This window comes from Bidens hawaiensis, unplaced genomic scaffold, assembly GCF_021521415.1.
Source record: "Bidens hawaiensis isolate Kalapana, Puna unplaced genomic scaffold, B.hawaiensis_p1.1 tig00024041_1, whole genome shotgun sequence".
In the NCBI taxonomy this organism is placed as follows: Eukaryota; Viridiplantae; Streptophyta; class Magnoliopsida; order Asterales; family Asteraceae; genus Bidens; species Bidens hawaiensis.
In genome coordinates this window covers 291,542-309,832 of record NW_027493793.1, presented here as the reverse complement: position 1 = coordinate 309,832, position 18,291 = coordinate 291,542, and positions in this window count along the sequence as shown.

The following is an 18,291-nucleotide window of genomic DNA, read 5'->3' as shown; positions in this document are numbered from 1 at the left end:
TTGATCTTCACGGGCTCACGGTTCCAACATTGTTCTGCCGACTATGACCCCGACCGAAACATTTCCCCGTTTATGTCAAATATCCGAATCCGGATTTGGCTGGTCGGGTACACCTGGTTATGGGGAATACAGTTTGTTAAATGGGTTTGGCGGGCCGGGTACACGGGTTTGGCGGGTGTGACCCGTTAGATGCTCACCCCTAGTGCTTGATCAAAAATTTTAGGAAACAATAAAACTTTGAGCTTTAAGCTTATCGAAAGACAACATCACAAATTATATACATACTCAACTACTCAACATCATTCATCATTTTTTTATTTTTTTTGTTTTTTGTTTTTTTTTTGTTTTTTTAATAAAAATAACAAACACCTGCAAGTCCCGAATCTGGATCACTACAGTAAGATAGCACAATATTTTTGGTGATCATGACACTAACGGGCTCGTGTATGACTGAGTAATTGCTTTTCTGCTTATCATTCGGAGTGATGTATATGGAGACATGCACATGTCTTCAAAATGACTCCTCGCAGTAACTTTAGCATATTTAGTTTATATCACTTCAACTTTTACGCATCATGGAAAGCTACCATACAAATCAATGACTGTTCTAGACCCTTTTAAGCTTAATAATTTCACCCGTTAAGCACACAAAAACAATTTATCTATCATTTTCCAAAGGTTGGATCAATTTTCATTTGAAAATATTTTGTAGCCTTTAAAAAGCTATTAACTGAATAATCATATCACTTCCCAGAAGGTTACAGAAGACACATATGTTAAGAACTCAGTCACCCCGTCACTCTTCAGTTTTTAGGTAAATGGCTATCCCATATAACCACTAGTGGTTAACAGGATCAAACACATATGAGAATACGTGTCCCTCTAACTTGGAATTACCGACATAATTTTAAGTGAAAGAATTCAAAACACGAAAACATATCACAATCGCCCCAGATGCTTTTAGTCGTTAGATAAATGGCTATCCTGTGAATCTACGAGTAGATCACCGGACCAAACATATACAAGTATATGTTCTTCAAACTTGAGCAACGGACATAATTTTAAGCGAATGTGAATAAGTAACCTTTTAATAAGTTTTAATAGTAAAAACACACACACACTTTTTGAATTTTTTAATAATAAAAACACACACACACTTAAAAACACACTCTTTTTGGATTTTTTTTAATAGTAAAAACACATGCACACACTCTTTTTGAATTTTTTTAATTTTCTCCCCCTAAATTTGTGAAAAAATTTTGACCAAAGGGAAAACTTTTATGTACAAATTTAACCTAAAAAAACACAATCGTCGAAATGAAGTATTTAATAATGATATATGATGAAGTGTGATAGTCAGATGTACTATCATTTCTCAGGTACGTTCAAGTCATTTTCTCATTTTTGAGATAAAACAAAATAAAAACTATACTTGAAAAACTATACGTGAACATATTTTTGTATATTTTTTTAATTTAAAATTTTAAAAACATTTTGACTAATCAATCTTTCATATCAAAGTGATACGGTTACCTTTTATCTTCAAGACATCGTTTTCCCATTTGTAAGAATCCACCCCTAAGAATAAGCTTGTTTTGAGATTCTGCGTCCTTGCGAGTTGAATGTCTTGAACAAACTTTTTAATATGCAATGTATTCCCTGATTTGTTCCTACACACTTAGAGAGCAGATTAGAATCGTTCTATCACCCTAAAATCCAGTCCAGGCAACAAATAATCCATTATATGATTTAAAGGTTTAAAAACAATGGATATTTGCCATGTCATGTGCCTGGAACAACCCATTTAATAAACAATGAATTTGTGGTTGTTCCTATACGCCTAGCAGGATCAGTTGGACATAGGAACCCAAGTCATAAATGTCTTGGGGTTCGCTTGAGCATCAACATATGTGACCTCTTGCCAACTCATATCTTTCCCATCTTTAACTGAATCATTTGTCATTACAGATTCTGTTTGCTGAGTTTTAAGTTTCCAAGTATGTCTTGGTTTAGTGAAATTTGATAGAACAGACTTTGGAGGGGAGCAATTCGAATTCGAATTCTTAGAACTCTCAACACTCTTTGACTTCTGAAAATTTATTTTTCTTTTAACAGTTTCTAAGTCATTTGAGTGCAAACCTGTCATATTAACTTTGAATCCTTGAGTATATGTGACCCGTTGTACAGATACTCGTGGTTTTGTAAAATAAGCATTTTGTTTATCCACTGGATTCGGTTGAAACCTATTACCTTTCACTTTAGAAGCTTGTCTATTAACAGCACGGTAGTGACACTCCTTTGCTAGATGACCGCCGTTCCCGCAGACGAAACACGCCTTCATCCTTCTTCTAATGTTAACGGAAGCACTTGCCTCATGTTGGAATTCCTTCTTAGGAAAGGTTTTTCCATTCTTCTTGCCCCTTGGTGTAGCCTTCTGATTTTGCTTGTAATAGGAAACATATAGACAATGAACACAATTTTGGCTATATGTCCTGGCGTGCCACAGTGATAACATGTTTACCTCTTAATATAAATAGCACCCAATGATTTATCAACACATGGAGATCTGGAGGATCTATGAGGACTAGACTTTCCTTGTTGTGCTGATTTCTTATGTGCCTTCCCTTTGTTGCCACAACTCTGTGTATTATTATTAGTACAATTTTGTGTTGTGGTGTCATCTGAGTTTGATGACACGTTAGAATGAGATTTATTTTCACTAGCCTGAACCCTTTTACTATCAGAAGCAACATCATTTACTATATCTGCACATGAAGTAGAAGCATCAAAATTGTTCACACATTTAAATACATCCTTGATTTCCTCTAAGGATCCTGATACAACAATTTCAGATTGAACCTGTTTACCATATTTCATGTCTTTTACCTTTTCTTCCTGCTCTTTGGTAAGAGGAAGACTAGTATAGTTGACATTGTATGGTGGGGTACCTGACTATATCATATACCCTTACCCTCATTCTCTTTCCACCGTAACTGATTTCAATCATGGAATTAACTACTTTACCGGAACCCTCGAATTTTTTGAAATCAAGTTCAACCCTTTCAAATGTACCATTTAGATTCAGAATTTCTAACTTAGAGGCTTCCAGTTTAGCAGTTAGTTTAGCGATTTCTTGTTCGACGTCTAGGTAATGACAACATTTTATACTAAATTCAGACTTAAGCTTTGAGTAATCCTTTTGAGTTGCTTCCTTCTTATTAAGAAAGCCTTTCTCATTTTTCTTAAGTTTGAAATTTTCAGATTTTATTCTTTCCATGTCTCTAATTAAGTTATCATTATGGAGCTTATATAACTTTATCTTATCAACACAATCTAGAGAACATGGTTGAAAACTTACCTCTGTAGACGAACTCTGAAATACTACTTGTGAGGGAGCAGACTAATTAAGAGTACTACCAAACATTAAGATGGGTTATAGAGAATCCGTTGAGTAATTAAAGGAATTAATATGATTCTCGCCAAAATAATTTTAAAAAATATGATCGCCAAAATTCTCAAGAATGATTTCCCACTCAAAAGAAGCGTCTAGGAAAAATTTCGTTCAAGACAAATTTTTCCGATTTTCGCGCCAAAAATTCACCGAAAATCACCCGAAAAAATTGTTTTCGCCAAAATTTTCAAGAATGAAGTATCGCTTATAAGGAGTATTCAGGAAAATTTTCGTTCAAGAAAATTTTTCCCGCCAAATTACCTTTTTTTTACTGAGAACTTAAAAGTTTGACCGAAAACAAGGTTTGACCGAAAACCCAAGATGACCAAAAACAAGAGATGACCGAGAACTCCGTTGACCGAGAACTGTTGAGTTTGAAAGAGAACTAAGTTTGACCGAGAACTTAAAATATTGACCGAAAACCCTTAAAAGTGAACGAGAACTAGCAGAATTGGCCGAAAACTCATATTTTTGGCAGAAAACCCTGATCTTTGGAGGGCCGAAAACTCTTACACAGCCAAGAACTCTTGAAGACACGTTTTATAATTCTAATTTGGTAACAACTAACTCCCTGATTTATGGAATCCAAATTGTTTCCAAGTTAAATGAGATCTTTCACCAAACCAACAGTTTCCTTCTTATCCGGTTTGATTTTCGCCGGAAAAACAACCAAAAACACCAAACTAGTCAAAAACTTGAATCCGTTGATATCAAACCGAGCCTTGAAAGGTTCAAAAAGCTCTGATACCAATTGTAAGGTCCAAAACCGTATCTATGCAATATGATATCAACCCAAACACGATGTTAGTGCGGAATCCTAACACCGTGGTGATTCAAGAACGAGAACATAATTAAGAACAATATAAATATGATGAACACAATAATACTCCAAATGCACACGATTATATTAACAAGTCATCTGGTACATGAGTTTGCTCTCTTGATGGTGGCTACTACTGATTAACAGTGTCTATCAAATGTGAAAACCAACCATAAACCCTATACATGTTATCTATATATAGGGAAACCAAAATAACCTAGCCCAACAAAGCCCAATCCCAACCGAAATCCAACCGAAATCCATAGGGATTTCGGTACTACATCATCATAACCATAATGCAATTCTTCAACTCGTCTTCGTTTATGTCACTTTAGTCTTGATCATGTCATGGCCTTTTGATATGCGTCAGTCTAACCAAATAATGAGCCAACACCTGGTATTAAATCTATTTGAAATTCTATCTCACGCTCCGGTGGCAACCCCGGAGATCCTCAGGGAACACTTCTGGATAGCTGCACACAATAGGAACATCTTTCACTTCTTTTGTCTCAGCCGTAGCTTTGACAACATACGCCAGGTAGGCTCCGCACCCTCGTCATAACAAACCTTCGGCTTTTATCATCGAAATAGCATTCAGCCTTGAACCTTCTTTATCACCATCAACCGTCACCGTACTACCATCCAAGGACTTTAACCTTATTAATAGCCTCAAACTCAGATAGCCAATCCATTCCCAAAATTACATCGAACCCTCCTAAGGTCATGATATATAAGGTAACAGGGAACTCATGTCCTTCTAACTCTATCTTACAATCCTTAACCATTATCATTATCCTAACTGAGGCTTCACTAGCGGTTTCTACTATAAATGTTTCAGGCACTCGACAACATTTAATTTTTGCTAATTTACTAAACGTCGTAGCTACAAAAATTCTATTTGCACCTGAATCGAACAATACTGAAGCAAATATTCCGTTCACTAAAAACATACATGTCATGACATCTGGGATCTGCTTGCCCTGTTCTTGAGTCAACATGTAGGCTCTGGTCTTTGGTCTTGATGGTTCAGCAGCTTTCTTTCCGCTTCCTCCAGCTTCAGCACATTCCCTGGCCATGTGGCCCGTCTTACCACACCGGAAACATGTTGGTTTCTCTCTGCACTCATAAGCACAGTGCCCACTTTCCCGCACTTATAACATGCTTTTGATCCAACTCTACACTCTCCCCATGCGCCTTTCCACATTTGCGACAAATATCAGTCCCAACACTCCACTTGCACTCACCACCGTGCATCTTACCACATGTCTTACATGATCTCTTCTCCCACACCTTCTGTATCTTTTCCCTAGGGTTCCACAACCGGGTACCGGGTCGTTTAGCAAGAGCAACCCATTTCTTCTCCTTCTCTTCTAACACCACATCGCCCACAACAGAGTCAAATGTAGCTGGTTTTTCAGCCCTGACCAATGTGCGGACATTCTATGGCAGTCCTCTTATGTAACACTTGATCCTCTTAGCTTCAGTGTTAACCATGTCCGGTACCAACCTGGACATTCGATTGAATTCGGTAGTATACTCGCGGTGTGTCATCTTTCCCGCCTTCAAGCTCAGAAACTTCATTTACGCCCTTTCTACCTCAGCATCAGCACAAAATCGTTTCATGACCATCTCTTTCAGGTCATCCCATTTCAAGGACTTAATCTCTCCCGGACTCTTCCTCTGTTCAACTGACTCCCACCAGTACATCGTTTCATCACCGAACGACTAGGTAGCATAACCCACAGCTTGACCAGGACGACACTCGCTAATTCGGATAACCTTGTCCATGGCGGTTATCCATTGAAAAGTGGCAATTGCGTCTCCAAAAACCAGTCAGCTTTGGTGGGTCGCATCCCTTGAACGACTTGTAGTTACACCCATCGCGGCCTCACTTTCTCTCCTCAACTCTTACCGATCGAACTTCACTCGAATCACCTTCCCCATCCTCAGCTTTCTTACCTTCATCATCTACCCTCTCAGTAGTCCTCACAAGACTTCCAACAGACCTTTCAAGTTGCAGATTCTTCACTACAGCTGCTACAGCTTAAGCTATTGCAGCTTGAACAGCAGGGTCAAGTTGATGGCCTTCATTGTTGCTCGCATTTCGTCCAGCTGCACTTCCTTCTCCACCCGTGTTGTTAACTACTTCCACAGTAGGTTCTTGGATAATGCGTGGTCTGCCACGTCGTCCTGTACAACCTCCTTGCCCGACATTCTTTCTTGCTCCGGCCATTGATGTTCTATAAGGAAACACAAATGTCATCACTTAAGGAACTATTTAGTACAAGGATAGTAAGGTTAAATGGTAATAACGGTGGACAACAGTGATTAGCTTATCACGTTACTCTTCGTGTCCTATACACTTCCCTTTGTGAGCCCACTTGTGCTAGTTCTACTTCTAATAGTCAATCAAGCATTTCACATAGCCAAATACTTCTATCTCTAGCATTTAAGCTACTTCTTTCACTTTCTAACATTACACATGAATTTAATCATGTACTTTACCTTTACTTAGTTTGCTTGAGTGACACATGGCCTTCTTGAACTGGCATCTTCATTCTTTTCTTACTTATGTCCCATTCTCTATTCGAGTCTAAGCATGTAGGATGCTTAATTCTCTCGAACTAATGCTCGGATACCAACTTGTAAGGCCCGTTACCGGTGCCTCACTTTGGTCATTGGATTTACTCATAATCACAGTTCTAAATATCAGAGTTAATAAAAACTTTCGCGGAATAACATTAATAGTCAACCATTCACTACAAATGTTCATAACTTGTCTTTTTAAAACAAAACATAACATGTATTATCAAAACATCATAACAGATCATCAGATGCCAGTCTCTTCCAATCCTACCATGTGTCTCCCTCAAGCTAGCTGTTGCAATCTATTCACCTGCGTGCATACTAAAAGTCAACTACGATGAGTGAAATCTAGTTAATCATACATTCATTACCATACTTATATATATATATACATATCCGAAGGCACATATATATTTCCTTATACATCATTCATACACGTATATATACTTTCGTTTATACTTTTCACTTTCATACCTTCATTCTTTCGTACTTTCATACTTTCTTACCTTTCATATTTTATCTTACATACATACTTATACGTTTTAAAGAGTATTTCACCCTGTAATCTTCGCATATATTATTAGGGTATGCAACCCTGTAACCTACGCATATATTATTAGGTTATGCAACTCAGTAACCTTCACATATATTATGAGGGTATGCAACCCTGTAACCTTCGCATATATATATATATATATATATATATATATATATATATATATATATATATATATATATATATATATATTATTAGGGTATGCAACCCTGTAACATACCTTCCACACGTCCTATAACTATTCATAACTTTCTTTATATAGTCATACTTTCATACATATTTGTTTCATTACGTACTTTCATACATACATATCCCATAGTAGGCATACTACACATTACCTTCCCTGTCGATACGTGCAATATCCGAACATCGTTCACGCACCGACAAGCATTCATTCATAGCATCCGTACATACTATCACATCAATCATTATAGCATACACTTACCATTTAAGGTAAGTGTATTAACGTTCACATTGAATATGCACACAGCCCCGAAAACATAACTAGGAAATGAGGCTAGAAACTCACCTGTCTCCTGTTTCGTTCTGAGTTAATAGTGATTCTTTTTTTCAATTGAGACTAACTGTATATCAATTACGCGTATCAATTTCCTAATTCTATACTTGCTATTTAAGTTCAACAGTAATGGTTGAGTTTGGTCTATTCTAATGGCCTTATAAAGCATTACTTCATAAGCATAGTCTGGTATTCGAATACCTTGTATTCGAATATTCATATATTCGAATAGATTTGTCCCCCCCCCTCATTTGTATATGATTGTATTCGTATGCCTTGTATTCGAATAGACAGGGGTCAGGATACATTTATACTCTGAGGAACTTGTATTCAAATACAACCATGTATTCGAATAGACCCATTGTATTCGAATGAGTATTTGTGTACACCCTTCTTCCTATGTTTCACTTATATTCGTTTAGTCACATGCTTTGAATACAATTTATATCCAAACATCAATGTATTCGAATAGCCTTAAGTTAGAATACAAATTACATTCAAACATCAATGTATTCGAATGGCCATATGTTAGAATACAATTTATGTTCCAACTCTAATGTATGCGAATGTACAGATTGTTAGAATACAACTGTATTCGAGTAGGCATTTGTATTCGAATAAGCATTCGTATCCGAATAACCATGTGTTAGCGTACAATCATGGGCTAACTTGTATTCGAATGGTTATGCATTCGAATAGGCTTTTATATCTTCATGCATTAGAATGTTCACGTATTCGAATATACTTACATATAATCGTGCATTCGAATAACTTGTATTCGAATGGTTGATTATTCTAATAGGCTTGTTTTTATGTAATCACTTTCCCCATGTATTCGAATGGACTGTTACTTGTATGCTCTTTATGTTTTAATTTATTTCCTTTCTTCCTATTCGAATCCTTCATTTTAATATTCGAATACCTGGTTTGAAAACCTGTTTGTTCGTATACACCCACTGTTGTGGGTATTTCCTCATTTCTTCTCGTTATCAATCCACAATCTAACATCCGTCCAACTATTATAGAATTATATTATCTTTTAAACACTTCCATTTCCATTTTTGGCTAATTCCTAGCCCGTTTATCCATAAAGCTTGAACCTTTATGGATTTAAAACGTTCTTAAGCTAGATCTAGGGTTCCTTCATGAACCGTACATATCAACAAGTTCATAAACCCATATTAATCATCAAGTTTACATTTTTATGATACATCTATACACGATTTGCTCTAGGGCAAAGTTTTAGGACAAACCGTTCATTAAAACATAACCTTTATGAGTAAAGAACATACTTTATGCATTTTATTCTACGGTTAGCTTTGATATGCAACAATTATCTTGTATCTTGCTTGTATACCTAAGATATATTAAGATCTAGGCTTGGTTTTGGTTTTGGATCCTTGGCCGATTTCAAGAGAGTGTTTGTGTGTGTTTTTGTGCGTGTAGGGAGGCTAGGAGATAAGAAATGAGGGTTTATGGTTTTAGGGAGGTTTAAGGAGTATTTATACTCTCTTAAGCCCATGGAACTAAGGCCCATCACCACCCCTTAATCCATCTTTTACTAACAAAATCCATATTCTTTTATTCTATTTAATCTTAGTTAAATATTAACACACCTTTACACAAACCAAATTCCTTTATTTATTGTTATCAAAATTTAGGATCTTACATGTGGATTACAAAACATTTGAGTAAAACATGATTTTTGAGGAAACAAAAATTCTAAGGAGTTACAATTAGAAAAACACCAATGTATAAAACAATTCCAAAAGTTGCAGTAGATTTTAAAAAAGAAATGTCTAAGACATCGCAAAGATATAAGTATTTAAAGTTGAAGAAAAGATAATTTATTAATAGTTAGGTTAATGAAGGTAAGAGAATAAGATATCAGCAGGCTTTAATAAACAATCTATTTGAACAAAAGAGGCTTTATTCATAAGATAGAAGATAAATAGTTCAAATGGAGAAATAATTCAAAGCCATAATGAGTCGTTACAATACGTAATTAAGAAAAGACAAAAGAAATTAAGATAAAGGTAAACGGAAAAAGTCTTCACGATCGTTGAGTAGCTTAAATGACGTGACTTGGAGCACCGTGAGGAGTTTCATTCATAGGAGTTGGAGCAGTCAAGGTAGATTGATTTAGCATGCTGGAAAAACTGGAGCTTGAACGGTTTGCAAGAGAGTTGATTGGTTAGAGTAGACTTGGTAAACTTGAGCTTGCGGGTGCGGAACTTTATAAGTTTGGGTTAAGTAGGAATGATCTTGCTTGACGAGAGGAGCTTGAAGGATGAAGGTTTGAAAGGTTTGGACTTGATGAGCAGTGTGGTAGGGTGTAACTATGGTTTTAACTTGATTAGTTTGGATAATCTGAGGGTACATATCGCAGAGTGGGTTAGGGTCTCCCGAAGGGTAGCAAGCACGGTTAGTAGGGGCATCAGGTTGAGCATGAGGGGTAAATTGTTGTGGGACGGCTTGTGCATTACGCATCCGAAGATACATATTATATACTTCACTTGTTAACTTTCTTTCGTACATTCATACATTCATAAATACACACATTCAAATGTCCATACTACATACATACTTTCTCAACCATCTCAGATATTAGTAGGGTCGGGTCCCTTTCTTCTCTATCTCAGATATTATTAGGGTCTGGTCCCTTTCTTCTCTGTCTCTGATATTATTCGGGTCTGGTCCATTCTACCTCAGATATTAGTAGGGTCTGGTCCCTTCTTTCCCTTCAACCATACATACACATATTTACACATACATTTTATTATATAACTCATACATACTCGTAATCATTCATATATCATTCATACAACTATCATAAACTCACCCTCCATGGGGATACGTGCAATATCCAAATACCGTTCACGTACCGACAAGCATTCATTCATAACACTCATACATACTATCACATCAATAATCATAGCATATAGTTACCATTTAAGGTAAGTGTATTAACGTTCACATTGAGTATGCACACAGACCGAAAACATAACAATGAAATGGGGTTAGAAACTCACCAGAGTTCTGTTACGTTCACTGTTAATGGTTATTCCTTTTTTTTAGCTGTGCGCGACTAACTGTGTAACAATTACACGTATCAATTATCTATCACTACTCATATCGCGTTTCTAGTTTAATTATAACCCTCAACGAACGGTGGTCCGGGGGCTGCTCATCCGTTATTCTTCCTCAACGAATGGCTACTCATTCGTTATTCTTCCTTAACGAATGGGCATAACGAATGGTTGCTCATTCGTTATTCTTTCTTAACGAATGGGCATAACGAATGGCTCCTTATTCGTTATTCTTCCATAACAAATGGGCATAAAGAATGGCTGCTCATTCGTTTTTTTCCTCTAATGAATTAGGGTTAGGTCAGAGAATGTCAGAAACATTCTCTAACATACCTAACGTTGTACGCCGCCTTTCCGGCGCCGCTTTTCTGTAAAAACGGGGGGGGGGGTGTTTTTACATAGTTTTCCATCGTTTTTCGCCCTGATCGATCCGGATTTGAGATAGGGTGACCCCTAAGCTCGTCTTTTGATCGGTTTATACCTGATTCCATCCTGATCTTGTGACTTTAATGGTTGAGGGTGTCGGCTCGTCGTTTCGCGACTATATCTAGCGGGTTTGGATCCATATAAGATCATACTATCATTACCCCGGATCAATGCTCAGTTTTTCCTCCTTGGGATCGTCTAGAGAAAGAAAGAAATGGAGAGAGAGCTTAAGTGTGTGTTTTGGGTGGTGTATGGAATGGATGAGAATGAATGAATTAATGGATAATTAAAGTATTTATATCATGGGTCATGGGCTTAAGCCCATGGTCTTTCTTCCTTCCTTATTAATCCAATTCAACTACCCATATTATTCAACCCAACACAAGCCCAACTCATAACAATTAATATTACTATTTTATTAGCCGAAACGAAATGTTAAACAAAAGTTTAAAAGCGGTAAAACATGGGAATGTGGTACTCGCCTTAATAGACGAGCAAAGGTGAAAAAGAATATTATGAATGTCGATTCGCGGAAATCACGCGTTGACGATAAAGCCTATAAAGGAAGATAGAATACGGATACGCTAATTTAATGAACTAGATCGATTATGAAAGCTCAATAATTATTATTATTAAGTTAATATTATACCCTTTTTAATCATAATTAATATAACTGTATATAAAGATATTATATGTAAAATTATTAGTTTGTTAAACTATATATAAGGTATAAAAATACATCTTTTAAAAATATTGTTAGTTTGTATATTTATAAATAAAGTTTACTTGTTATATATATATATATATATATGGTAGGGTTAACGTAAAAAAAACAGTTTTGTGAGAAGAATAAGAATAGATGTAGACCCTTTGATTTAGGATCTAGCGGTTGAAATTAGTAGTTTCTAAAAGTTGTATAGTTTCCTATTTACATGGTATAGTGTCCTATTTAGGTGGTGTGATTTATTTTAAAGTCTTCTCACACTTCTCATAAAACAATTGTTTTTTATTTGAACCCTTATATATATGTGTGTGTGTGTGTGTGTGTGTGTGTGTGTGTGTGTGTAGGGTCAGGTTATGGTAAAAACACATTGTTTTCTAGGAATGGTAAGAATAAATATAAGACTTTAGATCAACTAATCTAATGGTTGAGATTAGAAGTTACAAAAAAGTCATGGTGTTTCTTAAGATTACTCTTCTCATGTTGTTTCTTAGGGGCAATTTTGTACATTTAGTTTATTATAAAATGAACCCCCGTTTTGTTGATTGACAAAATCATTGTTCTTGAAAGTCATAAACTAAACACTATGAATACTATCTTTCTCCTCAGTTGTTGATTGCCTTTGATGCTTCATAAGTTGATTCAGTATGTTAATAAGTAAATTCCATGCAACGAGAAGATAACAAATAATAAAAAATGAGATGGAAACAAACAAATTTAAAGTTTCGAATATGATTTTTAGGGCCATGTTCGGTTAATAAAATATAAAAAAACTAGTAACCAGGAGAAATTATTAGTTTTCAAAGAATAGGCTTAATACCTTGAACCTTTCAATTTATAATTCTAGTTGTTGTAGTCTCGTTGATCTTTTGGTTACTTTGTTTACAATATTATTTTCTTCATGAATTTACCATGATCTTCTGTATGTATTCACAATTCAAGATCCAAAAAAGTAGGGGTTATTAGAGACCATATAACTACCATGTTTAATTAAATTAAAAGACCATAATGCCCTTTTCTATAATTTATTATAAATGCCATGTGTAAATTTTCTATTCATTCTCACCCTTCCTACAAAACTATCACTTTTTATATAAACCCTATTATATATATATATATATATATATATATATATATATATGTATATATATATATATATATATATGTATGTATTAAATCATAAATATTAGTTTTCGTATTATTATATATACGCATATATACATATATGTTTACATATACGTACATACACGGATGGAAGATGCAAAAACACAAGTATAATAGTCTGTTTTTAATAAAATAATTTATTTAATAATAATAATTATTATTTTATTTAATAAAATGGTTTATAAAGAGTAAATTACCAAAAATAAAAAGAAAACGGGGTGGCAGGGGTTTGAACCCGCGACCTGCCAACCTATAGCCAATGATCTTAACCTGTTGGGCTACCTGCGACGTACATCTTAGGTTAGGAATGATAAACCCTAACAACATCAATCGGTTAATACGATTGATGTTAATTAGATTATGGTTAGGGTTTTTATTAATCCAACAGTGGCGAACAAGATTCATCTATTAATTACCTCTTATCACGTCGTGTGGTGGCGTAATTGAACGAGACAATGACGGCCAAAGAAGGTGATGAACGAACAATTAATTGATGATGATAATTCAATTATATAGAGGGTTAATGTCGGATAGGGTTTAAAGATCGTATTAGTCAATTTAATTGAATTACCTCGTCCATTTTCGTGTTCAACAAGGTTAATAATATGTCGGTTTGATTATTTAGGAAAAACGAATCAATATTGCTACAATTAACATGTTGATATGTAAGGCCCCGTTACCGGTGCCCTACTTTGGACGTTGGATTTACTCATAAACACAGTTCATAATATCAGAGTTTATAAAACATTCGCGGAATATTAAAACATTTAAACCATTACGTTACATAACCATCCTTTCTTGTCTTAACAAGCATTCAAATTATTTAAACATAAAACATTGTCTTTAAAATAACATAACATTTCTTGAGATGCCAGTTTCTTCAAGTTCATGCCATGTGCTTCCTCTTATGCAAGCTGTCTCAATCTACTCACTTGCGTGCATACTAAAAGTCAGTTGCGCTGAGTGAGTTCTAGTTAATCATACAACATACAATCTGTTCTCATACTTGCACACGTGCCCGAAGGGGTGTACATTAATCATTCTTACTCTTCATATATAACTATCCATCCTAATTAAAGAGCCTTCCGCCCTATAACCTCGCAGGTATTATAAGGGTCTGGTCCCTAACATCACAGATATTATAAAGGGTCTAGTCCCTACCGTCACAGATATTATTAGGGTCTGGTCCCTACCATCACAGATATTATTAGGGTCTGGTCCCTACCATCACAGATATTATTAGGGTCTGGTCCCTACCATCACAGATATTATTAGGGTCTGGTCTCTTTGTTTCATGCAACTGTACCATACATGTTCTTACATACTTTCCTTGACAATACGTGCAATCTCCGAAGAGCGTTCATGTACCATCAACATATCATACATACATTATGCACACATCATATATATATATATATATATATATATATATATATATTCATACATACATCATATCTTACATCATACATATCAATCATATCTTTAACTACCACCTGACGGTATATGCAATATCCGAAGATCGTTCACGCACCGTCAAGCAATCATCATACAAAAATCATACAAGGCATACACTTACCACTTAAGGTAAGTTTATTAACTATCACATCGAGTATGCACACAGCCCCGAAAACATAACAAGGAAGTGGGGCTAGAAACTGACCTCAATGCGGTTGCGTTCACCGTTAATAGTTATTCCTTTCTTCAGTTGGGCACGGCTAACTGTATAATAATTACATGCATCAATTAACTATCACTACTTATCTCGCGTTTCTAGTCTAATTATATCCCTCAACGAACGGGGTCCGGGGGCAACGCCCCTGGCAGCGGGGTCTAGGGGCGGCAGCCCCTAGCAGGGTCCAAGGGGCAGAGCCCCTGGCTGGGGTCGAGCTCTAATTCGTTATCTCTGTTAGCGAACTTGTCCTTGTAGCGAATTGGACCCTTAACGAATCAGTCCATATAGCGAACCAGTCCAAGTAGAGAACTGGACCTTCTAATTCGTTATCTCTGTTAACGAATGACTATAACGAATCAAGGGTAATTCGTTATCTTATTCCGTTAACGAATTGGATACGAACTACAGCTAGTTCGTTAATCTTTCCTTAGCGAATCATCAGACGAATTGCCTCTAGTTCGTTAATCCTCCGTTAACGAACTAGGGTTAGGTCAGAGAATGTCAGAACATTCTCTGACATTCCCTTAACCTCGTATCTTTTTCGGTGCCGCCTTTCCGGTGCCGTCGCCGGAAAAACGAGTTTTGACTCGTTTTTCACCATTTTTTGCCCCGTTCGATCCAGATCTGAGCTAGGGTGATCCCTAAGCTCATCTTAGGTTCAGTTTATACCCGATTCCATCTGGATCTTGTGACTTAAACGGTTTAACGGTGTCGGCTCGTCGTTTCGTGACCCAAGTCCATAACCCATATCCATTCACCCAACACTAGCCCAACTCATATTCTATTTATCTAAACCGATAACGACCCACAAAAAAATAGACGAAATTTATTTTATTATTATAACCAAAAGTAGGATGTTACATGATATCGTTGGTTAGCCCGAAAATAATATAAACAAGATATTTTACGAGATCAATCATCACTAATAATACGAATATTACGGTCCAAGTTAATTGATTAAGCAATCGGGTGCAAGAAATGAATATGAATTTGGGTTTGGATCATGGGTGTCTAGTTTGATAATATGTGTTATAACATAATCTTCATTTTAGTTCCAAGTGTTTGAGGTTGGATACATAAAGGGTTGAACTTTACATTTTGGGTTGCTTTTGCCAAAACAAGAAGATATAATTACTAATTAATAATAATAATATAATAAAATTAAACTCGATAAATGCGGGAAATTTCCCGAACATCGAAATGGGTCGGGTATTAATAAATATATAGTTTTTGAAAAGTCCGAGTTGTTACAATTTACTGTATATTGCGGTCACTTTAATAAAATTTTAATTAGGGAATGACTTCTATGTAATAAAATTAAAATTTACTGGTTTAATTTTAATTATCTCTATATTATTTTAATTATTCTTTTAGTTATACTTAATTAGTGAAATTAGTAGAATAAAACTTTATTGGTTCGATTTAACTTAATACATTTAAGTAAAAGGTATTTAAATCGAAATAAAACAAAAGTTAAATTACAAAATAATTTATAATATAATATACCTTTATTTATTTATTAATGTTGAAATGAAACTTATAATACCTTAAGACTTTAGTTGTATATTTACTCATGTTACTATGATTTATTTTGTTTTTTATATTGTGAAGCAAAATGACTTTTTTTTTGTGAAATGTCGAAGAAGTTAATGGTGGACTAATATGATGATATCATGTTCATTTCTTCATTTGGTTTTTAATTTAGGTGTATAGTAAGTTTGTGTAAATATTAATTTTTATGTACACAATCTAAATGTTTAATATTTTGATTACAAACTTATGTTAAATATTTGTGTTAGTTTAATATGTTAGTTATGAAATTTTATGGTTGTCTATATTTATATGGTTGTTTCTATATTTTCAACCCATGTGTAACATGAGCTACTATAATAGAAATATATTGGTGGGTTAGATACTTTTACATAATTGAATTTTTAATCATCTATGTCGATTCAAGTTAGCCGATAGTCTTCATATCCAATTGTATTATTGTTGTTTCCTGTGTAATATTTCTAATTTTCATGTCTTTAATATCTCTGCGAACACCAAATATAAATAACCTAAAATTGTCACTAAAGTTAATAGTACTTGGTTTCCGATTTTATAATTTTTCTGTTTTGTGTATTAAAATTCTTCATTAAGTCAACAAAACTGAAACATCATGCTATATAAAATTCAGTTTTTATATTTATGTTATTCGTTTTTTTCATATACTAACCATATTATATTCTATTATAGATGTATTCAAAATTAAAGAAAACGTAGTTATTCGATAGTCTTCTTATCCAGTTGAGTAAGTTGTGTTATTGTTATTTTCTGTGTCATGTCTTTAATAGCTCTGTGAACACCAAATATAAATAACCTACAATTGTCACTAAAGTTAATAGTATTTGGTTTCCCGGTTTTCTAATTTTTCTGTTTAGAGTACTAAAATCCTTCATTAAGTCAGCAAAATTGAAACATCATGCTATATAAAATTTTGTTTTTTATATTTATGTTGTTCATATTTTTCTTATACTAACCATATTATATTCTATTATAGATGTCTTCAAAATTAAAGAAAACGTAATTTTTCGTCAATCAACGTCTTGCAATCAGAGGGGTAATTCAAACGGTTAGTCATTTTAATATTTTTTAGTTACCCTTTAAATGTTTTTTAAGAATGATTTTTTTTTTGTAAACATGCAGCTTAAATCCAAGAGAACTACTTACTAGCATTTTGAACAGCAACATTTTATTTTAAAAGCATTAATACACTATATTGTATTAAAATATAATTTTTTTATTAACTAAAATATAGTAAATAAAAATTAATATGTTATTAACTAAAAATTAGGCACTTGTAACAGAAAATTATAAACGATTTTTAATATATTTATTATTAACTACATTATACCTTTTTGATAAACAAAATTTTAATAACATTGAATGTATGTTTACACATTTCTTTTTTCTAATATCTTTTTTAGAAATGATACGAAACATAATTTTCAGTTATCCAATAATATTTTATTTTCTTAAAACCAATTAAAATATATGATTTATTTAAGATATGTATACGAATCAATTTATGTTAATTAGAGGGGCAAATATATTTCTCCATTATTTTTTACTTATATTTGGTTAACTCAATTTATATTTTTTTCATACTTTGCAACAAAATTCACAAATTTAGTTATGGTCCATATAAAAAATCAGTTTTTTTGGTTTTTAAGTAAGATGATACCAATTATTTTTTTATATTTTAATTTGAACTAAAATTTTCATAAACACATTATGATAAATAAAA